General features: G+C 34.1%; 1 protein-coding gene and 2 long non-coding RNA genes across 4 annotated transcripts in view; 2 read left to right on the top strand and 1 right to left on the bottom strand.

The window, feature by feature from the left end:
• The window catches only part of tmcc3 (transmembrane and coiled-coil domain family 3), a 40,706-nt gene that overhangs the window by 10,565 nt on the left and 5,657 nt on the right, over positions 1 to 24,484 (top strand).
• LOC141381637 (uncharacterized) lies at positions 13,248 to 18,125 on the top strand. The gene is made up of 2 exons (XR_015942433.1): positions 13,248 to 14,653; positions 15,320 to 18,125. It is a non-coding gene; the product is annotated as an uncharacterized LOC141381637 (long non-coding RNA).
• On the bottom strand, positions 13,979 to 18,207 carry LOC141381636 (uncharacterized). Its single transcript, XR_015942432.1, has 3 exons — positions 17,236 to 18,207; positions 15,326 to 17,060; positions 13,979 to 14,661 (listed from the first exon to the last, which is right to left on the bottom strand). It is a non-coding gene; the product is annotated as an uncharacterized LOC141381636 (long non-coding RNA).

The following is a 24,484-nucleotide window of genomic DNA, read 5'->3' as shown; positions in this document are numbered from 1 at the left end:
GGTCTTCTGAATTCCTGTAGTTTCCAGGGTAACCCGAAAAATCCCCCCTCAACCCGCTCATGTCTGGATTTTAGACTGATGCATCGCCAAAAAAAAACTAGAGCATTCCCATCAGCGCCACTGTCCACGTCAAAGCTTGCAGTGTTTACACACTCTCTCACTCTCCGTCCGAGTTATTAGTGTTTCTGTCCCCGTGGTGACACTTTGTCCTGTGTGGCCATAATTTACTATTGCACTATTGTCCATGTGTGTGTGTTTGTGTGTGTGTCACAAATAAGATTGTGGAACTGGCTGTTCCCCAGAAAGCTCTCTGCGAAGAAGATTCAGGATTTGTGGACGAGGGTGGATCTGGTATTTTATATCTTCCTACTCTATTGAAAGCGATGTTTGATGTATTTACTGGTGGAAAACAAATCAGTAGGAGTGTTCTGGGGTGAAATTGAAGTCTCAAGGACCACGACTGTGACGTTGGTGATTAATTGCAAAAGCAATTTTGATGCATCACTGAGGATGCGATAGCTAACAAAAAGTGGGCTTTGCAGAAATGCATCTATAATGGAAGTGTAGAGGGCAAACAATGCACCGGAATGCTGAAAAGATGTGTTGTGTGAATTGAGTTGTGTGCGTGTAGATGTGTTATAAAAGTTTTTGTCTTTTTGACACTTATTATAGACATTTCACACATGGATGTAAATTAAATAATGGAAAATAAGGTTTATATCTATACTAATTGCTCATTTTGATTGTAATTTCCATTCGAACACCCATGCAATGCATATGGCTATGGAAGTAAACATTCCAATCTTTGTTCATACTTCTGAGTGTCAATAAAGTGTAGATGTCATGTTTTCAACTTCAGTCTTTAGTCTTTTCAACAACATAGTACCTTTTCTGGAATACAGAAAAATGAATCGGAATCTAATTATCACAGAAGAACTGCGATAACTGTTTTTAGGTCAGACAATACCATTAAAAATAGAGTAATGGTGTGTTTACCCTTATCTTGGTTCCAACAAACATAATGATACATTTTAGTGATGCACTGGTCTTTAGATTCCAAATTTCTTTACAAGCCAATTGACCACTTTTTCTTGCTTTATCACAGGCTGAACTATCTGTGTTGATTTCAAACTGGAGGCAACAACTACACTTTAATCATGATCAACACAAAGATCCAACATACATTTTCTTGGGCAGTTAGTTTGCGATTCAAAATAGATAGAATACTTTCAATATTGTTATATGCTGTAAAAGACTGTTGCGAGATCATCTGAACTAAAAAACCCAAAACATTGTATACAAATAGTCCTGGCCATACATTGTCAATAAGGGTGCTTTCACACCTGCCTTATTTAGTTCGGTTGAATCGCACTAGAGTTTGTTTTCCCTCTTGGTGCGGTTCGTTTGGGCAGGTGTAAATGCAGCAATCGTACTCAAGTTTGCACCAAAATTGGACCAAAAAAGCATACTGAGACCTGCTTGAAGAGGTGGTCTCGGTACGCTTTCAAGATGACCATGTCGCAGTTTAGCTAAATTAATTTACACCTCCTGAAGTGATGTGCGATACATTATAATATCGATTTCCAGCCACGACCGCGCTTTATTCTCTGAATGTTTAGTTTGTCTAAAGCCTGGTTTATACTTCTGCGTCAAGTGACCGGCTTAACCCACGGCGCATGCAACGCGCGTAGCTGTGCATTTATACTTCTGCGCGCTGTCTCTGTTGGTCTGCATTAACACCTCCAAAATTCTAGTTGGCAATGAGGTGTAAATGTTCCTCAGTGTCGAGTTTTTCCCCTGCTGTTCTCGCTCATTTTGAGGCAGGAACCGTCGGACGTGCAACAACTTTAACTATGAGGTAAACACAAAACAAAACTTTCCATGCGGAACTCATTCACAGGACTCCACACTTGTAAACCACCGCTCCATCAGGCTCGCACCATTCACGTGGCTCTCGGTCCCGCCCAGACTCGTCAGCGCTACCAAGCCAACCAATCACAGAGCTTGCGCTACGCGTCGTTGCGACGTGTAGTTACATTTTTTTGAGAAGTTCACGTCAGCAACGCCGACGGCCACGACGAAGGGCTATGCGTCAGCGCCGTAGCATATGCCGGCGTTTGACGCAGAAGTATAGATCAGCCTTAAAGCAGGGATACAGTCAGCCAGCGCAGTCATCCCTCCATAGTAAAAAGTGACATTTTGTGTCTGCCGGTTTGTTTACTTGCGGGAGTTCATTGGTATTTTTCCACATGTGAATTCTGACCAATCGGTAAGCAGTTCAGGAACTATGTTCCACAATATCTGGCCAATGAGTGATGTGGATTTTGTCAGAACTCTGCATTTTGGTTCTTTTCAACTAGTTCGGACCAAAGCCAGCAGTGTGGTTTGAAAACGACCCAAAGACGGCAAAAATACAACTATGTATCATTTATTGCCCTTGGTCCGGACCAAATAAAGCGAACTACAGATGGGAAAGCACCTTAAGACTTTTTTTTATTGTATTTTCTGACAACTTGCCGAAAATTCTAAATAATGTTGTCTTCTTTGGTGTATGTTGTATTTACAATTCGGTCTAATCACTTCAGAAGTGGAATGAAACCCATATTTACAATAGTCTCAATCCAACTGTTGATGCTCAGCAGGGTTCAGATTTATGGCAGCATTTTTACGTCTTTAAAGGGGACCTATTATTCAAATATACAAGTGGTTTAAACTTTTTAAACAGTTTTATGGCAACAGTGTGTGAATATAGTCAGCCTCTCATGGTAAAAAATATTAATTATATATTTTTTATAATAACACTTCATAAAAATGGTTCACAGAAACCCTTTTATTGACATTCTCCAGCCCATTAGTGTTGAGCTCTTGTTCAACTTTTAGAAAACACTATAGCTGAACATATGTTTTAAAGCATTATGGAAACTCTGACTAAGTGTGATTCACATTAAAACCTTGAAATTTTGAAAGTGATACTTTTGTTTTCCCAGAACAGAAGTCCGTAATGTCTCTTTTAAGACATCTTATGACTTGTGCTGTAAACAGACTTGATAAGGCAATGCAAGAGACATCAAGCAAGTGAAACATATAAAACATAGTTTTTATAGTTAAATTTGATTAGGTTTGATGCTAAAAAATAAACTTTGAATCCCACTAAAACATTTTTTTATTTATTGTATCAATTTAAAAAATGGGTTTGTTGTGGAATGAAGGGAAATAATATAGTTAATAAAATGTTTGTAAACATTTAATTTTATTAGTGGCTGCTGCTGATAGCTATACTTTAAATATTTTTGAATGAAATTATCAAATTTGACATCAATGCTTTATGTCTTTATTTTCTCTCACTATGCAGTTTTCTGCGACTTGTAATGATGTAACGATGTAATGATGTATACTTGATGTAAAATATGGTGCTTAATTATTTGAAGCCTTCTATTTCAAATTACTTTTCATAGTATTTTAAGTCTGATTTTCCATTTCTGATTTGCTCTTTAGTATTTGTATTCTCAGTATTTAATATTAAACCACACTGAGCTAAACTGAACTGAACTTAAACTCTGAAAACTGACTCTGTTTCAGTTTACTATAATCTTTTATGGGACGCTGCCTTGACACAGTCTACATTGTAAAAGCGCTGTAGAAATAAAGGTGAATTGAATTTTTTTTATTGTGGACATTTTATTTGCTGATCCAAAAATACCTAATAGTTTTGTTGTTTATATTCTCAGCCTTAGTGTATTGATTAGTATACAGAATACAGTACAAGGCTGTTTTTCTTTTCAAAATGAAACCATTTCATTTTAGCATTAATTCTAGCAAATAAAAAGCTTTATAGGCACCCTATAACTCAATTCCTGGATGGCCGCAGCCCTGCAGAGTTTAGTTCCAGCCCTGCTTCAACACACCTACAAGCCCGAAGCACTTAATTAGTTTGATCAGGTGTGTTTAATTTTGGTTGGAGCTAAACTGTACAGAGCTTCAGCCCTCCATGAACTTAGTTTGACACCTGTAACTGAAGATATTTGAGGTACAGGAGACTGATTTGTTGTCCCAGCATATCTAATATAAGCATAGAGTTGCTTATATGGCAATATGTGTGTAAAATTTATATTTATTATGTATTTCAATGTGGTGTTGAGTTTTAGTTTTGAAGCTTACACAATCATCGGCATGTCTTTGCCCTCTGGCCCTTTAGTTTCTGTGTTGTTTGTTACTCACATGAGTAGAGCAAGTTTCAGCAGGGCCCGCATATGCTGGTCACACCCGAATGTTTATGTGTCTTCCTGCAGATATGTGTGTGTGTTAGAAGTATCAGCAGTGTGATAACGGATGGCTCATGGTACGCTTGTGTTTACAGAGAGTTTAAGGCCCAATTATGAGTCTGTTGTATTTGATGTTAATTCAGAGTGCTTATTGTTTTTTAAAGACTGTAGTTGTACAGTTTAGGGCAGACGACTTCCTGTTCATTTATTTGAGAACATTTCTCTGCTGTTTGGAGAGCTCTTGTGGGGTTTAGTGTCTAATCTTAATCAGATGAACTGACCTCATTAACCAGTCTGATTTGCTTACAGTTTTGCAGGCAGCAGGGCTTCATAGTGATTCATATATTTTTTGTACAAAGTTTTCCAAACATAACCCCCTTACCTTTATTATATTAAGTCAGATATTTATTATAAAACAGTCAGTTCTTTTGCATAAATAACTTTTTTAATACATAAATACTGTAGCAATATTACATTATTGTTATTGAGTATTTATTATAGATTTTTATTAGCTTTTGTTTTCCAATTTTCTGTTTTTATTTTAACAGAAATAGCCCCCCACCCCCCAAACTCAACCCTCCTTATTTTTTGGACAAATACAAATGTCTTTATTTGTACAGAGATTGATAAGCCCACCCCAACAAACCCTTAATTGGTACCTTTACATAGGTGCTGGTGCTGAAATTATCATTATAGCAGCGTCAGCCAATGAAATTAAACCACAAACGATATAAATAAACAATACATAAAGAATATATGAACTCCGTTATATATGTATATGCACACCACAATAAAAAGTTTTTCCTCCATTTTACATTTGTCCTCCATTTACTGCTATTAAACTGCATAAATGCAATTAGCTACTGTTTGACCTGGGGTATTTGCATAAAGCGATCTGATTGGTTGAAGCTTTCATTGGCACTTGAAAAGTAGTGAAATTCCTAGCTACTGCAGTGAGTGAATGTCACTGATACATCGTGGATGAATACACTATTTAGTTTGGCAATGTTTGACGTCACCCGTTTAAAGTAAATAGGAAGCCTTGACGCTGATGCGCACTTTGAATCGGGTGTTAATACACTGCCAATACATTAATTTATTCATTTTCCTTCAGCTTAGTCCCTTAGGTCACCACAGCGGAATGAACCGCCAACTTTTTTGCAATGTTTTACACAGCGGATTCCCTTCCAGTCGCAACCCAGTACTGGGAAACATGCGTACACACTCTCACGTTCGCACATAGTGATACACTACGCTGAACTTATAGTGAACTTATACTTCATTCATGTCTTTGGGCTGTGGGGGAAACTGAAGCACCTGGAAGAAACCTGTGAGAACACGCAACTATACTCAGAAATGCCAACTGGTCAAGCTGGGACTTCTTGAAGTGAGGCGACAATGCAAACCACAGATCCGGTGTGCTGCCACTGCCACTACAGTAGCAATACAAAAAATTATTGACCTAATTTTAAACCGTGTTTGTTTTTGTTTATTCATAAAACATGTTTTCATAATTTGAATTAATATACTTAGTTTTAAATTTATTTCAAGAATGATAAAACAAACTATATATATTTAATATTTTAAAAATAATATATACATGCAAATATATAAATATATATATTTTTCAAACTGTTGTATGTTTAATAAGAAAATATATATTTGTAATTGATGATTTTAGGTTTAGTAAACTATAATAAATCTTGATTTGTGATTTGATCTCCGATTTTAGTATTCCTCAAAACTATTATGACAAGCTGAAAATCATATTACCTTCTCAAGCTCTCGTGAAAAATATCATTGCTGTAGTTTATGTGCAATTTATGGTATTTTAAAAAACAATCAATTGTTGGTAAATAGTTTAACCTTTATTTTTTAGTTGAATTTTATTTAAGTCACGCCTTATTTTTTTTAGGTGCTGTGGTCAGCCAAAAGAAATCATTTCAGAATCTGAACTAAACATTTAACTGAAACTAAGCCACACAAATGGCTTTTTTATTGCCATCGTTGTTGTTTTACCTTAGAACGTTGAGTACATTAACCCATAAAAGCCCACATTTACATGATAACAGCAACTATTTGGTGCTCAGGGATTTGACACACCCAGTTTCAATGATGTAATATAAAGGAAGTGGGAAAGATACCGTGATTTCCAAACACCTGAAAATACAGTCTTTCAGCTCTGTACATAAATATCCTATATGTCATGAAGAAATGCTGTGTTTGGGCTTTGAGGCAAGGTGGTTATGTTTATGAAACGCAATTCTTGCATAAAGTGCCTTTAAATATAACTATAATGTGCATTGTCAGAAATGTTAGTGATTGGATACACTCATCCGTATAAACTTGACATTAAAACTCTAAAGTAGAAATCTCTTAATCAAAATAATAATGATTATTTAAATTTTTTTATTTACATTTACTAGTCTAATAATGAATCTTAATTCACGTACTTGTACTACATTCTACAAAGTATACACTTTTGAGTGTCTAACAAAAGGTCTGGGACAAACTACTTCCTCAACAGACAGTTTTGTTGCTTAGTTACGTGTCCTCATCTTGTGACATCATCCACATTTCTTTCATATTTACTCACCTACCAAACTGGAGATGCAGCAGCAGGTTAATCTGCAATTCGAGTCTTTCATACTAAGAACTCTTCTCAGGTATTTAAGTTAATGGTCAAACACGTCTTCATAAAAATTTGCTTTGTTTTTGCAGATGAAATGTAATCAGGAAAACATGATTTACATATTTTACAGTAAGTTAGATATTAATTAACAATCATTAACGAACATCTTAACCAAAGCTTCTCCACTTAAGTCGGTCTAATTTGAATTTACATGTATTGTGGGCAATTTTAGCTATGTATGAAGTATAGATGGCCCTGCGCTTTACATTTCTACTAGAAATAGTAGACCAATTCAGTGTATTAAGATTTGAAATATACTAATTGTATTTTTGAATACTATTTAGGATGGATAGTATGCGAATTGGAACACAGCAAAAGTTAGTTTAGCAGTTTTTAGTTATTTTTTTAATTATTATAGATTACTTCAGCATTTTAAAATTTAATTTTAATTTTTAAATAAAACAGTTAAACTAAACAGTTTAGTTTTAGTTAATTTAATTGATGGTTTTGTCAGTTTTACTTTAGTTTTGATTTCGTGAACAGATTTATGTTTAGTTTTTATATATGTAATTTCAGTTTTAGTAATTCCTGTTTAACAAGAGTTGACGGAAAACGCCCAAAATCAACCAAAGCAAAGTGTTGTATTTGCATAGCTTACGTAAACTGTAGTGTAAACCTTGTAGTTATAAAAATAAAATAATTTGAACAGACTGAACCCATAACTACAAGTTAAATAACTTCTCACATTAAAGACCATGTAAAAATTAATGCCTAGATTTGTGTGTTGTTTTGCCAAATAAAAAAAAAAGTTAAAGCACAAGTTTAAAGTTTTAGAAAGACGTTTTGTATCGTGTGACTATGTGTTTCAATTATGTGTTTGGCTGTAAAGTGCATCTACAGGTACTTCTGTAAACTGTTTGAAAACAATTACTGTTTAAACTTCATTTTGATGGTCCTATTGCACGTTTTGTTGACTAAAAGTTGCATTGCAACTACATGCCAATTATTTCTCATTTGAGTATTAGTACACTGTCTGCTTAATATCTGCTGATACTGCTCCTTCAGCACATTTAAATTGCTATAAGAAACTTTGTAAGTACATATAAACTTACACTAACCCTAACCCTAGTCTACTTAGAATCTAATAAGAATTAGTTGGCATGTCGATGCAATGTAACTTAAATTCACAAAATGTGATAAAGAGACTATTAAAATAATGTAATACCCAATTATTATTATTGCTAATTATAATATCAGTGACAGTTTTTAGTTTCAGTTAGTTTGTTTTTCTTTTTTTTTAATTTCAACTAACAATTTTTTTAATTTCCCAATAGGTTTAGTTTTAGGGTTAGGTTTTCATTGACTAAAATAACCTTGAGTCCTTGGAACAGAGTGTTTGGAAAGTGTCTGGTGCACATGGAAAGGAGAAGAGTGTTGTACTACTGGTGCATCTTAAGGTCAGGTCGAGATGAGTGATGTATTCCAAAATGACCGAAAATACTGTAACTGCATGACTCCATCATGTTTCTTCCTGTTACACTCGAGTGAACTTCTAGAAAGCTTTTTTTTTTTTTGAGGCTTCCTCATTACAGCATAACCGTTTCCTGCAGCACATTCCTGAGTTGAAGAAGAAAAACCCTGGAGAAAGCAAGACATGTCAGCCACACAGACATTTTTAACTGGGAATTTTTGAAACATTTGACACTTCGTCACCTTGGAATTATAAGGTTCTATCTGCGTTCTGAATGATTTAGAGATATTGAGCTTCAAAGTTTTTGCATTCCATAGCAAACAGTATATGTGTAACATTTGCTTTTTAAATAAAAAGTTTAACAATGTAAACAACTTCCCATAATTTAAATAAGACGTCAATAAATAAGAATATGTCAATAACTCAGTTTTGACAAAAATGTCAGCTAAAACCTTATAATTCTAAGGTGACGACTTGCCCAGAACTCTGAGGTTTTTCCTTGCTGTTCTTTGCTTGGAGCAGTTTGTTTTTGAGGTTTTGCTATTGGCTTTATTACATTACTTCTAAAGCAGGGCTCTTTTGACTGGATTAGAGCTTAGCAAACACACAGACGCTAACACACAGCTGCAGCCTGCCCACTGTGTGCATGTGTGTATGTGTGTGACTTTAAGAAGTTAAAGAGAGATTCAGCTTTCTCCTCAGGAGATTTGAAAAAGAAGTGAGCTAGTGAATGCATTTTCAGGCCTTTGTTTGTGGAAATTATGATATGACCTTAACTCCTAGTTGCTACCTCAATACAATCCAGTGTATTTGGTGTGAAATGTCATATTTCACCTGTAAATAAAAGCAAAAAACCAACTAATAATAATAATAATAGTGATTATTATTGAAACAATAATGATTAAAATGCATGTTTTTCTGTTTGACTGGATGTAAAATAAGCACAGTCTCTATCCTAATATACCATCACTCTAAAAAAACGTCTGTAAAGAACCTTCCAGTGGACAATTCAAAGTGTGGAAAACATTTTAATTATCTAAAGATATATAAAAACCTTTTTATTTTACTTTATTAGCATCCGCTGGTGCTAATAATGAGCTCTCCATTTTAACAGTGTACTGCTGAAATATGTCTGAATTCACAGTAATCATAAACTGAATGACCTTCTTCTTCTAGTGCATTCAGTAGATACTTTGCTATCCCTTGCGGCAATAGAAAAGGAGTTGTAAAGTGGTTATGCTAATGCTTTGAGTCACATGACAATGACAACATGACAAATGCAGTTTGTTCAGATTGCAGTCATGCCACACAGATTCAAGACAAACATCATTGAATAGTCATCTTCGTTTTCTACATCATCTCTTTGAATATTCCTGAAGTCATTACTTAATCGGAGGTGGAGCCAAACACTGAGGTAGGCATGAGCCGGTTTAGGTTTCTGATGGTATGATAACCTTCGAGAAAAAACACCATGGTTTTACAGTATCAAAATATTGTGGTAACTGCTCTCAAACAAGTTATTTTAAAACGTCTGGGTAAAACAAAAAAACGTTTTCCCCCATTGAACACAGTATATTTTATTTTAACTACTTCAGGCTAAATAGTTAAAATAAATCATTGACCTCTGCTTTCTTCATTAGTTTCAACACAACACAATTTCTTTACAACACATACAAAATACATTTTTATATATATATATATATATATATATATATATATATATATATATATATATATATATATATATATATATATAAAAACACCCTTACATATACCTTAGGAACGGTATAACAGAAAATTTGAGCCCTTTTTAAAACCTTGACTTAACCAAACTACGGTAAACCTTGAAACTGGTTATCGTCCCGTGCCTAACACTGACCGGATTTCTTTCAAACTTTTTTTTTTGTTCATTTCAACAAATCGGTTGCTAAATCCTGAAAACATTTTAGTAAACGATTATCTGATTTACTGACGGGATGTCTTTGTCAACAATAAGTGTATATAGCTAATTTTCAGCGTACAGGAGAATATGCCCTGTTAAACTGGATATATATATATATATATATATATATATATATATATATATATATATATATATATATATATATATAGGCGACGCAGTAGGGCAGTAGGTAGTGCTGTCGCCTCACAGCAAGAAGGTTGCTGGTTCGAGCCTTTCCTCCTGGTGCTCCAGTTTCCCCCACAGTCCAAAGAAATGCGGTACAGGTGAATTGGGTAAGCTAAATTGTCTGTAATGTATTAGTGTGTGGATGTTTACCAGCGATGGGTTGCGGCTGGAAGGGTATCCGCTGTGTAAAAACATGCTGGATAAGTTGGTGGTTCATTCCGCTGTGGTGACCCCAGATTAATAAAGGGACTAAGTCAAAAAGAAAATGAATGAATGATAGATAGATAGACAGACAGACAGACCGACAGACCGACCGACCGACCGACCGACCGATAGATAGATAGATCGATCCGTAACAATTATTGTATAAAAGCAGCTTTCCAAGAGGTGCACATTATTATTATAAACAAGTTAAGGTGTTATATTAAAGGGTGGACATTAAAGCTGTTACACCTGCAGTTAGGCCTGTAACGCTAAAGAACTTTTGTTGTGCTACAACATTTTGTCACAGAAATTGTGGCGATAAGTGATATTATTGTCATTTTTATTTATTTTAAACTTCAGTGTCTTATGCGTTCAAGATTTTAAAATTTAATGTAGAAATAAAATAGCTTATCATCACTCAATACATTGTATTTTCATTATTATGCAGCATTGTTTTGTTTGGTATGTACACTGAAAAAAAAAGACAATTTATAAAACAATTTATATGGGTTTAATTTAAGCAAACAAATGAAATCGAGTATTGTTCAGCTTAAATTGTTTGTTTAAATTCAGCCCAAATAAATTGTTTACAACCGCTTACCTTAAAAAACTTTAGTAAATCATTTTTTTAATCATTTTTTTAAAGTGTAGGATCCTGTAAAAACAATTTAAAACCCTGCAGCATAAAGCCCTGTACAGTATATTATGTTAAAACCCATGGCCTGTGTGAGCAGTTCAGCCAGTTCAATCTTATCGTTTATCTTAGGGGATTGCCAAAAGAAAAACCTGTTTCACTACAGCAGCTTGACAACCCAAGCCTGTGAACATTTGATTTCAGATTAAGACTTTTAGTAAACACTGGCTTTCCAGTGAGGGCTGAAAACTGAGCTCTGTTTGTCCTGTGTATGTGTGTGCAAGAAATGAAAAGTGTGTTGGCAGTTATATGGAAATATATTGTGTCAGAAACCACCATTTCACCGCTTTTTGTTGTTTTTTCTTTTTTTATTTTGGGACTGTCTTCTTTCATTTCCCCATTCTCTTTATCTAGCACTCAAACACTGTTGAACGCGAAAGATAATTTGTGCTTTTTTTATGGTCTGATTGTTTGAGTGTGTGGGGTGTAGAAATTTCCATTAGCGGTTTCATTTCAGTTTCATCACGATTTCGAGCAGTAATGTTTCTGTAGAGCTCAGCATTATGTAAAGCATGTGAGCAGTCCGCACGCACACATTAGAAGCGTTTTTATAAGTCTTCTGTTTGCAGAACTGTTCTCTACTTGAAGTCTGAGAGCTCTTCACATGATGGGCCTGCATGCTGCGAGGTCACTTCCACTGGCCACATGCTAACGCTAATCTTTTTATCTTAACCCTCTCTCTCTCTTGTAATAATCCAGAGTCAAGCATTAGTTGTACAGAAAGAAACAAAACATGATGTTCCTTTAAAATGTGATCTTACTGATTTGTTTTGTGAGACCAGATGGAGATGCTGTTATGCGTTTTATTTGATTATGTTGTAATATTGGGTGAATTCTAAATTCTAAAGTCACGTTTCACTGCTAAAAAAGATATAATTTTATTAGTGGGATGTAATATGTCAATGCTTCACACACATAGACTTTACTTAGGTGGGCAGCCCAGGTATATTAACGGTCGGCCAAGTATATTTAGTGACCCATTTTTTTACTATTATTAACATCCTTTAACAATTTTTGTATCCATTCAATATAACCAAATACCCGCCATCGATAATGTAGTGGAAAATCTTCAATCGTTTACCAGTTTCGTTTTGTGCCCGTGAGACCTGTCAACAATCAAGTTTCTATTTCATAAAATGTCCGGGATTCAATTTTTCCTTTCACTTTCTAAATCTCGTAAGCGTTTTTGCATTACTCTTTAATTAAAGTATGCTTTCTGACTGGTTTCACAGAGACAGCGCGCACAGTTGCAAGACCGACAGAAAAAGTAAATAATAATCTAAAATACTTAGAAAAACTCTTTTGACGAAATGACATCTAAATTGGCTGCAAAATAAATGTACACCATTAGTAATAGTTAATCAATGCATATGCCTTATTTAAAAAAATATACTCGTTTTAATCTTGCAATTCTGATAATTTTTTGAGATATCAACTTTTCTGTCATTTATTTCCTATTTGCTGATTATTTTATTAATTTGGTGATGTTAATATATTACATAGGCTGTTTTATATACATATTTAAAATGCTTTGGCATTCAAGTTTGCTTTGAACTTGAAAGAGAGAGAAAAGCAGATTTTACCTGTCAGTTGAGCACATGGCTACTGAATAGTATAAAGCATTTCTTTTCATTTTAGTCTTTTTTTTAACTTTAACACGTTGAAAAGAAACTGTGTCATAATAAATACAATTAATATTAAAAATGAAATCATGCTTTGTTTTTCACATATAGCTAACTATGTGATGTGGGTAAATGGTTTCAATCCAGATACTACTGCAAGTTTATTTCAAACCTGTGGAAAACACTGTATGTGTTATTATTGTCATTATTAATGTTATTACTATTATTATTAATGTTATTATTAAGAGGATTCTTCATCAATAATGTACTTTTTGGAAATTTAGGGCTTTAGATTGGCAACGCAGGTGCAGTAGGTAGAGCAGGCACCTCACAGCTAGAAAGTCGCTGGTTCGAGCCTCGGCTGGGTCAGTTGGCTTTTCTGTGTGGAGTTTGCATGTTCTCCCTGCGTTCGCTATGTTTTCCTCCGGGTGTTCCTCTGGTTTCAGTCCAAAAACCGGCGGTGCAGGTGAATTGGGTAGGCTAAATTGTCCGTAGTGTACGAGTGTGAATAAATGTGTATGGATGTTTCCCAGAGATGGGTTGTAGCTGGAAGGGCATCCGCTGCGCAAACAATGTGCTGGATAAGTTGGCGGTTCATTCCTCTGTGGCGACCCTGGATTAATAAATGGACTAAGCCAAAGAGAAAATGAATGAATGAGGGCTTCAGATTATCACTTGAGGGATCATTTGAGAGGTCCACAGATGTTAGCACCAACACCTGATTTGGTAGCACTACACATGTATTATTAAAGGGCACCAATTATGCCCCTTTTTACAAAATGTAGGTCTTTACATCAGACCTCTCTTTGAAGTGTCAGGTCAGAATGTACTACAGATCATTTATTATTAACTATTAAAAATGTCATTTTTGGGTCAAAGCAAATACTTGCCGCTTTAAATGCAAATAAGTTTGTTTTTTGTGATTAATTTTTATCTTTATTTTAAATATGAGTGGTCACAGCATCTTTTCTTTTTCCAATAAACAAAACTAAGATTCACCCCTCAACTCCCCAGCCCACCCAGAAAACACTCACCCCAGCCCGCCAGCGGTGTCAAAGTCCATACCATCCTTCAAATAGCATTGCAATCAGGACAAATAACTAACAGAAAATATATAAATACATATAAACATAAGATACAAATATCTTAAACACAAACATAAGAAAAATTGTACATACCTACATATATACACATATGTGTACATATACTGTATATACATCCATACACGCATAGTAATAGCAAATAAGTTTGTTTAAATGCATATGACCCTTCAATATTCATGGGTGGGTAATGTGGAAGTTTGTGACATCGCACACTTCAGACTTACAGAGATAAAAAAAATTAGCAGGTGCAGGGCTGCGTGATTTAGAATTTATTTATTTTTTTAAGGATATTTTGATTTGATTTGCGATTTTAGTTTTGTAGTCAAGCTTCAGCAATATTCTGTATCATAGCTTTTTACTGCTTAAATGCAACTGAAAAGATATTAACTAACTCCAACTTTTATTAAAATTTGTTTATAAATATTCAGAAATTAAATACAAATTTTTCTCTAGAGCAAACAGTAGTAAGTTATGGCGTTAGTTATCTCCTGGTGCCTTTGTGATTTTTTTTCATTTAGTGCAAACAACTACGAAATTGTACCGTGCTGTTGCTAGCTACTAGATTGAGTGTCACTGGCAATACTTTTAGTTGACTTTCTAGCAAGACACTCCTCATATAGCCACCTGTGGTGCTGTTTTAGGTACTGGTTGTTGTTCCTCATGCTGTGGCAACAATTCTGCGACAGCTCTTACAAATTATCTGTTATCTGGGATTTTAAAACCAAAATATTTCCATATTACGGACATGCTGTTTATTTATATGAATGCATCTATTAATGCTTCTGAAGTGTCAAATGCCATCTTGCCACTTGTCTGCTCTTTCTTGTTTGTTTGTTTTATTGTGGGCTTTCCGCATAGTTCGGTTTGGCAATTCTGATTGGGCAGAGCGAAAGTGTTTGCTTTATCAGACCTGACCTGATTTATGTATAACAGCAAAGTGCTCTTTAATAGTTTAACAAGCTTAGACTAATAAAAAAAGAACATTTGACAGTTGCTAGTCTATTGTAGCATGTGCATGAGATGGGATCCAGTTGAACAAAAAAATGAAAACAGCCTCGTCTTATAGATTTGTATATCATAACAACCACAATATTGCATTATAACCTCACTATAAATAGGAGCCTTACTTCATGCTTTCCATTACAATTGTTATGAAAAACCTAAAAACATTTAGTATTATATAATCTGCAGTAATTATATTAGGCCTACATTACTCCTTTAACGTACCTAAGACATTAATGTCCTATATTTCTGTCTGATAGTTTCTACTACAGTAAAACCATTATAACTGATTGTGTTGGTGATTGTGTTTCAGCTGTTTTCCGCACTAGTTGTGTAAAGAATAAGAACAAGATTTAAATTAGCTTTTAAGTAGTTTAATTTGTGCCTAACAGGGCTGTTTATGTGTCATATATTTATACAAGCAGTCCAGTTAAACACATTTGCTCTAGAACACGCAGTGCTGTGTTTTCTTTTGAACAACATGATAAAATATTTAGTACAGTTCAAACAAGTAAACACCATTTCCTTCTGTTTTTGTTCCATTGTGCAATGTATCTTATGAGCAAAATAATGTCATTGTTTATCAGTTTGGCAAATCAGACTTGGGGCAGCGCAACCTCTAAAAACTTTTGTCACAAAGACAGGAAAAAATATGTGATTGACAATATATGACGATTCAATCGCAGCCTGGAACGTTGTGATCTGATCACCTTCAGTCCATCCATGATGTAAGAATTTGTATGTTTTTTTTTTGTTTTTTTGTTTAGTGGCATGCTGAGAGGGAAAAGTGTGTCCTACAGATGGTTTGTCAAGCCCACTCACCTGTGTGGAACACACTCAGAATTGCACATTGTTTTACTAGAAATAACAAGTGTTGATATCCGCTGCGTAAAACTTATGCCAGAGTACACTTCCTGACAAAAGTCTTGTCGTTGGTCCCAGTTGTAAGAGCAACAAATAATAATTTGCCTTCGAATTGATCATTTGGAAAAGTGGCATTTTTCAGATGAATCATCTGTTAAACTGCATCCTATTCATCACACACACTGCAGAAGACCTACTAGAACCTGCATCGACCTAAGATTCTTAAAGAAATCAGTTTGGTGAAAGTTTGGTGAAGGAAAAATCATGGTTTGGGGTTACATTGAGTATGGGGGCATGCAAGAGTGGATGGCAACAACAACAACCTGAGGTATCAGGACATTTGTGCTCCCCATTACATTACAAACCACAGAAGAGGGCAAATTCTTCAGCAGGATAGCGCTCCTTCTCATACTTCAGCCTCTACATCAAAGTTCCTGAAAGCAAAGAAGGTCAAGGTGCTCCAGGATTGGCCAGCCCAGTCACCAGACATGAACATCATTGAGCATGTCTGGAGTAAGAAGGAAGAGGCATTAAAGATGATTCCAAAGAATCTTGATGAACTCTGGGAGTCCTGCAAGAACACTTTCTTTGCCAGTTCAGATGACTATTATTAAGTTATTTGAGTCCTTGCAAAGATGTATGTATGGATGCAGTCGTCCAAGCTCAAGGGAGTCATACACAATATTATTTTTTTCTATTGCACCATGACTTTATTTTCTAAACTGTACATCATTTCTGTTAAGTGACAATTCTTTTGTCTAAGCAAAGTCAGACCTTACTGTCCTAATTAAATAATTAAAGTTTAAGGCATGATCATATTTTATTTTGGTAAAGTAAGTGTAATCTAGAGGCCTTTGCCTTTCATATAAGCCACTTCTGATGCCAAATGATCTACTAAAAGTTAAGTTATTATTTTTTGTTCCTAAAACTTGCATTAACTTTTGTCAGGTAGTGTAGTTGGTGGTTCATTCTTCTGTGGTGACCCCTTATAAAATCAGGCAATAAGCTAAAGCAAAATGAATGAATTAATGAAGTGTTAATAAGTCCTACTGTACATATTAGGGTCACACAATATACCCTAATAAAATAGGAATGGTTGGTAATATTAACGTCCTGTTTGTGGCACATATATGTGAGGGGGCTTGCAAATAACTCATGAAAGAATAAAGTTACGTTAAAACCAAGGACACCATTGTTTTTTCTTGTGAAATTCCCAATAAGTTTATTAATGTGTATCCATATAAATGGCCCACCCTGTATATTGTTTCAGCATCAATAAGGCAATATGAGAGCCTGCAATAATTATTACGGAATATCTGAAATGTTGAGTTGGGATTAAAGCTGACCAGGCACCAAAGGTCAGAACATGTGATTTGTTGAGTAATTCGCAACGTTTAACCCTAATAGAGCGAAAGAATTTCTTCTGGATGTATTTTTAGGGCCTGTGACCTAGTAAGACTGAACTGAAATCAAGTAAGAAGTGAATCGAAACCGAGAAATTCTAACATTTGCAGATTTAACAAAGATTAATTGTATTTAATGATTTAAACAATGTAGACAATACAGTGTTTCTTTACATTTGATTATTGTATTTCTGTACCTCATTACTGTTAGGCTCCACAGAAAGTTATACAACAATGTTTGTTTTGTTGTTCTATTGTATTCATTTCTGCTTGCAGTTTGCTTATTATATTTTAATGTATAGATTCACAATGCTACAAATGTAACAGGATGAACACATTTTTTTCCAAATTAAGTTATCAAAGTCATCCTGTGAAAAAGGTTCGCATCGCAGTGTACTTTTTTCCAGTATCATGAAATTCTACCTATTATATGGATCATACTTAAAATAACTTTTCACAGATTATAAAAGTTTAATGTATTCACACTATTTGTGAACTATCAGTTAAATAATTTATGACATTTAACAATTTGATGAACATTTAATGATTTGCTTAAAATAAAGATTTTAATTAAAACGCATTTAAACAGACATTTAAACCAGGTGTTTGTGTGTGTGTCACACTGGAAGGGTAAAGTAAGGTAAGTTAGATGAGCAGACGGTCTGTTACACGTTTGATCTGACTGACCTAGTTTGCCACAGGAGCACTTCTGCCCTGAAGACACTGATACAGTCTGCTCAAAGTCAGAAAGGAAGAGTACAGAGGTGCTACAATGACTGGATTGCAGCTCTTTTACAAGCATTAGTCATTAAACATCATTTAGCCCAAAAATTTTTTAAAGAACTTTAGATGTTTTTAAAAATGCATAACGGGAAGAATTTAAAGTTATTTATCATAAATCGAACTGAAAAATCATATCTGTTCTTTTAATGTCTTTTTTAACTATATCTTATTGAATTTTGAAGTTGTTATTATGTAATAGTTTTTTTTTATCTATATTGGTCTATATTTATCTATATTGATTGCCATAAAATAGCCACAAGTTGCTGATGTGGCAGAAAAATAAACAAAGAAATCTGCTGATAAATTCGTATTATATTGGCCAATTAGATGGGCAATGTTCAGCCATTTTGATCATTTACAGAATGATAAATTTTCTTGCATGGTTCACCCGAAAAATGTATTTTTTTTTACTTGTAATTTACTATTCTTTGTGTGCTTTTACTTCTTTCTTCTTTTAAAAAATAAAAGATCTAGATATTTTTGATATCTCTTGATATGGATGTCAGAGGTTAGCAGTTTCCAGCATTCAATATTTTGAATGACTCACTATATTGGATTGGTCAGTAAAAACTGGAAAGTCAGTTAAATAGAGTGTGTCAGTTAAATTACCGCTTGATGTAGATTAAGGGTTCGTTTACACTAAATACAACCTTGATTCTTAAAAAGAAAGGCACAGCATTTTGGAATGGCTTATAAAAAAGCATGACTTACAGCATGTAAGCAGGTATTCGGACACAACCACAACCTGATTAGTCCATTGCTATGGAACTAACAATAATGAGCTGTGCTCATTATGAAAGTTGAAGATCTTTAAACTTGACACAATGTTTAAAAAACACAGTGTGTGCGGCACTTTTTAAAGACATGAGCGTAATGGTCACACACATTTTTACATTGAAAAACAGTAAAAAAGTAGCATTAAGCAGTTTAAAGAGAAAGAAGTGGAATGTTAGGTAATGGCCAAATCAATCCCCTAACCAGAATCTGATTGAGCATGCATTTCACTTGCTAAAGACAAATGCCAAGCAGGAACTAGTTGCAGTAGAGGCCTGGCAGAGCATCACCAGGGATGAAACCCTGCGTCTAATGATGTCTATGCATTCCAGACTTTAGGCTACACTTCACTGCAAGGGATTTGCAACCAAGTATTAAAAAGTGAAAGATTGATTTATGATTATTGTTCTGTCCCATTACTTTTGGACCCTTAACAAGTGGGAGGCACATACTGTATGCAGACTGTTGTAGTTCCTACACCATTCCTGATTTGGATGTAAATAACTTTAAATTAAAGGTGAGAGTCTGCAGTTAAAGCACATTTTTTTATAGAACCAAAAATTTAAAAAATGTGTCGATGCCCCAATATTTATAGACCTGACTGTGTCTCATTTATGCTTTATACTATGTAACAGATCAAAATGCTTAAAATGTGCTATTTTGCTTTTGTTAGAAAAACCTAAAACCAAACTAAGCAGAAACTGCAGTTTTATTGCTGATTTTTATCTCCACTGAACATATCTATGCACTAAATCATATGTATGGGCCTGCCCTTAAAACTTAGTGAACCGAATTCAGGCATTTGACACATTGCAGAACTCCTTTGACGTCATCAGTACCACAGATTAAACCAAATAGCTGAGGAGAGTTATGAATGTTAAAGCATAAAACATCCTCATCTACTCACTGGCTCTATTGTATGGAATAATATGATAATTCTGGAGATGATAGTGTATCAGTTGCCTGTGCTCTGCATTTGCTTGTCTTTATCTTTTCTCCACTGCACTGCAGTCGAGTCATAAAGGCTCGTGTCCCTGATCTCTGGCGGCCGGTTCGTTCATGATGGCTCGCTGCCATGGTAACAGAGGAATTTTGATTTCATTGCAAATATCTGACATTTGGGCATCTGAATAAAGTTTTATATAAGCACACGCTGATAATTCGCCCCCTAAGAGCTGATAATGATAAGTATTCAACACTGAAAAGAGCTTTTCTAAAGCCGTACTGATGGCTCATAAGTTAGTAAATTGCAGCCTCCATCTGGCTCTTGTTAGTGCGCTTTGTATGTGTCGAGATGCTGATTAAAGCGCTTGGTAAGGCCTGACAAAAATGAACCATCTTCACATCTTGTGTAGAGAATTTAAAATCAACCTACGGTCAACAATTACTTTGTTTTAGCGTCAATTCCTTTTGACTCTTGATAATATTAGTTTATTATTTCTGCCTTGAGCTAGATATAAATTTTTGAATTAACTTGACCAATTGTATTATTTTTTTTTTTACTTCAGCAAACTGGAACATTTTTAAAAATAAAAATAAATCAATTAAGGGTATGTGATTAACATACTTATATGTAGAGTTGTGTGATACTAATGAAAAATTCCCTGTAATAATAATAATTTGACATTTAAACATTTTATAATTAACATATGTTTCAAATTAATTTAGGGAACAGATAGCATCACTACACTTTCAGGAAGTAAGGAGCCATGTTTTTAATTACTTAAAGCAAATCAGACAATATAGCAATGTAAACAAACAAAATAAGCATCCATATTAAATTATAAGTTATACATTTTTGGATGAGAAAGCCTATTGGATGACGTGACACTGATGAGCTCTGAACAGTTTTATTTTCTAACACTTTATTTTTATGGTCCATTTCAACAGATATTTAACTGGCTATAAGAAACTTTCCAACTACATGTCAACTTACACTAACCCTAACACCAACCTAACAGTCTACTTCTAATCCAATGAGAATTAGTTAGCATGTAGATGCAATGTAACCTAAATTCAACAAATGGACCATCAAAACAAAGTGTGACCTTTTATTGTATATAGATTAATCTAAACACATAGATTTCAGTTGAAGGAATTATGATAGATTATTACTAATGTATACTATATTTCTTAGTTACGATAACAATATTATAGATTTTTTAAGATATTAACAAAAAAAATAGTCAATGTGCTTATTTTTAAAATAATGTGCATGTACCAATTCCATACTAAGTTTATTCATAACAAGTGTTTGTGGTATGATTGTACAGTGCTCAGCATATATAGGTACACCGCTCACAAATCTATCTTTTAAATGTATATTTTTAAAAGAAAGCTTTAAAATATTATATTTGTGCATATACATTAAATTAGTCCGTATGAAGGCAAATCTGGAGCTTATCTAACAAATATATCTTACGTTAACAGTCCAAAAACTAGTACGCCCAAATTTATATGCTATGGAAAAATATTGAATACACATTTAAAAATGAGAAAAAATCAAGAGAAGCAAAAAAAAAAAAAAAAAAAAAAGTACAAATTTTGTTAAAATTTTGTAGGTTTTAATTTGTTTTTGCAATATTTTGCTTGATTTTAATTGAATCTAAATATGTTTGGTGGCTAAAATATTATTTGAATAAATGCAGTTTAATACATACAATTAAATAAATAACTAAATAAATACAGTTTTCATATTTATTATACAGAGGTATATATTTCCAATGTTTGTCACACTTAAGTGTTTCAGAGTATCAAACCAATTTAAAAATTAGCAAAAGAAATTCAAATGACAATACACATTTTTGGGGATATTTTATAATGGGAAGGTTCAATTCCCTTCAGTGTTTTTCGTTTCAGTGGGTGACAAAGTATGTAAAGTGTGCATTTAGAAAATGCCAGGTCTAATGATGGACTTGAGCTGGATTGACCTGACCTGTATATTTTGATGAACTGACTCTTTGGTTTGCCTGAATGAATGTGATGTTCTTCAGGACTCGAGGGAAGGCTTGTTATTGTCAGACCATTGCACAGGTACATAAAGTGACCTTATAAACAGCTTCATTCATTTCTACATTCTCAAGAGTTTTATTTACCGGCTTAATCTCATTAGTTACACTCCATTCGGTCCACGGCTTATTTCAGCCCAAAAAGGCTGACCCAAATCTGTGTTTACTACTAGCCTACGAAATAGAGACTTTTTCTTCAGCCATGGTCACTGTGGTGGAGCAATCTTGAATTGTTATGCAGTTTATGAAGTTATTTTCCTGTTTTCGGGTCAGGCCAATGCCATCATGTGACGTGAGACTGAAAAAAATGTGCTTCTTGGCTTGTTTCCTGTTCTTATAAAATATGTTTCCTTTAGTCTTATGGATGCTAAAGTAGATTCATGAGCATATTTTCTGGATTTTGACCAAGTCTTTGTCCTTGCTATATCTGTTGGCAGTCTTCTTTATTGAAGCTTTTCTGTTTAATTAAATACCTTAGACATCTTCAGCTGATTTTCAATTATGTTACTATTTATTGGAAGTCCTATACTGTAATAATTCTGGTGCATAAATAAAGCCTATAAAATACTTCATGAGTGCATGTACAGATTATTTATTTGAATAATAAAGAGATAGTGAGAAGGAAGCAACCACTACATACTAGAGAAGGCAAATTGAGTTAAACATTGAGGGGTGTTTTATTTAAATGTATGTGTATGCATGTGTGTAGTATGAAATCTTTTTATTCATCTAAAACACATTTCCGAGTGATGCTGCAAAGTCTCTATTAAAAATGCTACTTGATTTTGATTTTTGTATGTTGCTTTAAATCAGAGATGGCCAAAGTAGGGCCCGCGGCCCAAAATTGGCCCATTATATGCTTTGATTTGGCCCACAATCCCATCTGAGGATAGTATGATGAGGGTTGAGGAATCGCTTTGGTGCCTTTAACACAGAGATCGTCATTTTTAATTTGACGAAATGTAACTTTTTTGTTTCCGTTATTTCTAAGCTACAAAAAAAGCTAATTGAATTAAAACATTTTTAATTAAATGTTGTAAATGAATCCGGTTTTATAAAATGTAAATACTGTCACTCAACGTATAGAGGACTATTCAGAAGACATCAGTGAGCAAATCAAGGCAAAAAAACTAATAAATCTCTGAATAAGATTTTTACTGTAATAAGATTTTAAAAATACTGTATTAGTTAATATAATGCATTTTTTTTCTAGTCATTTGTAAATATGATTAAATAAGTTAGAAAAATACAATGGCAACTATATTTACTTTTGGCCCACTAGCCTCAATCAAAGTTGTTTTTGGCCCTTTATAAGAAAAAGTTTGGACATCCCTGCTTTAATTAAAAGCAAAAAAATAAAATAAAAATGTTGAATTACTACTAATAATAAAAAGAAAAATGCACATAAAGAGTTTACAATAAAATAAAATGAACTAAAATGTCCAAACAGAAGCTAATTCATAATAAATAATAACAGTTTCTAAAATAGGAAAACCACTCTTTTTAAACCAACAATGTAATATCAAATATATTGAAAACATGGCCTAAACAAACTTTTTAACAAACCTGCAAGTGACAAGCCAAAATAGTTTTTTAAATAATAAAAGCAGTTATACTATTACTCAAGGGTGTAGATTTGCTCCACATTGGTGGGGACATACATCCCTAGAGCTGCATTAAAAAGAACAAATTCTGTTTCACGCTTTTAAAAAACATGAATAAAGTACTTAATAATATAAAATAAACACTTAATAATACAAATAACATACACATCCCATACTGCAAAAGTCAATTTACATGACTTTACTGTCAGGCTTTGAGGAAGTATGAAAGAGAAATTCAGAGAGGCGTGTGATGCAACTGAACTGTTTTATCCCAATTATTGTTTATTGTAAATATGGAGGCCAAAATTTAAACTTCGATCGAATCTAAATTTTGATTAATTGTACAGCCTTGGTATACAGTGAACTCATAGCAAACTTGACTTTGTGCACATGTAGGTTACTAATGGCTGACGGAGCATTATTTAATTTTGAAGTCGATTAAATTTTTGGTAGGGACATTTCAGTAATTGGTGGATATTATTGGGGATACGTACACTCCGTCCATGCCAATTCTACACCCTTGGTACTACACTGACTAATAGGGATGTAACGATTCACCAGACGAGACAGGAGTTGAACAGAATTATGAAGATGAATAATTAATATTACTTGTTTTGTATTAATATTATGTGGTTAGGCTTATTAATAGTTTTTTTTGCTTATAAACATCTGTGACATATTCATTGTTCTGTTAGTGTAAGTAACTACAGTGTGTGCAGTACTTGCAAACAATTTGTGTTTTGTCTGGCGCACTTTATCGCTGTGATTTTAGTCTGTCGCCCCACCTCTTGCTTGCCGCTGATGTGCAGGTAAAGGGAATTTGTGCCTGTTAACACAACGCCCCCTCTATTCAAAATGCATCACAATTTGTTCAACATTTCTACCGTCACATATTTAAATCGATTTTCAACCAGCTCACGGTGAATCGTT

This window comes from Danio rerio, chromosome 4 (assembly GCF_052040795.2).
Source record: "Danio rerio strain M-AB ecotype USA chromosome 4, GRCz13ab, whole genome shotgun sequence".
Classification (NCBI taxonomy): Eukaryota; Metazoa; Chordata; class Actinopteri; order Cypriniformes; family Danionidae; genus Danio; species Danio rerio.
The sequence above is the reverse complement of the archived record's forward strand: the minus strand, read 5'-3'. Positions and strand labels throughout refer to the sequence as shown.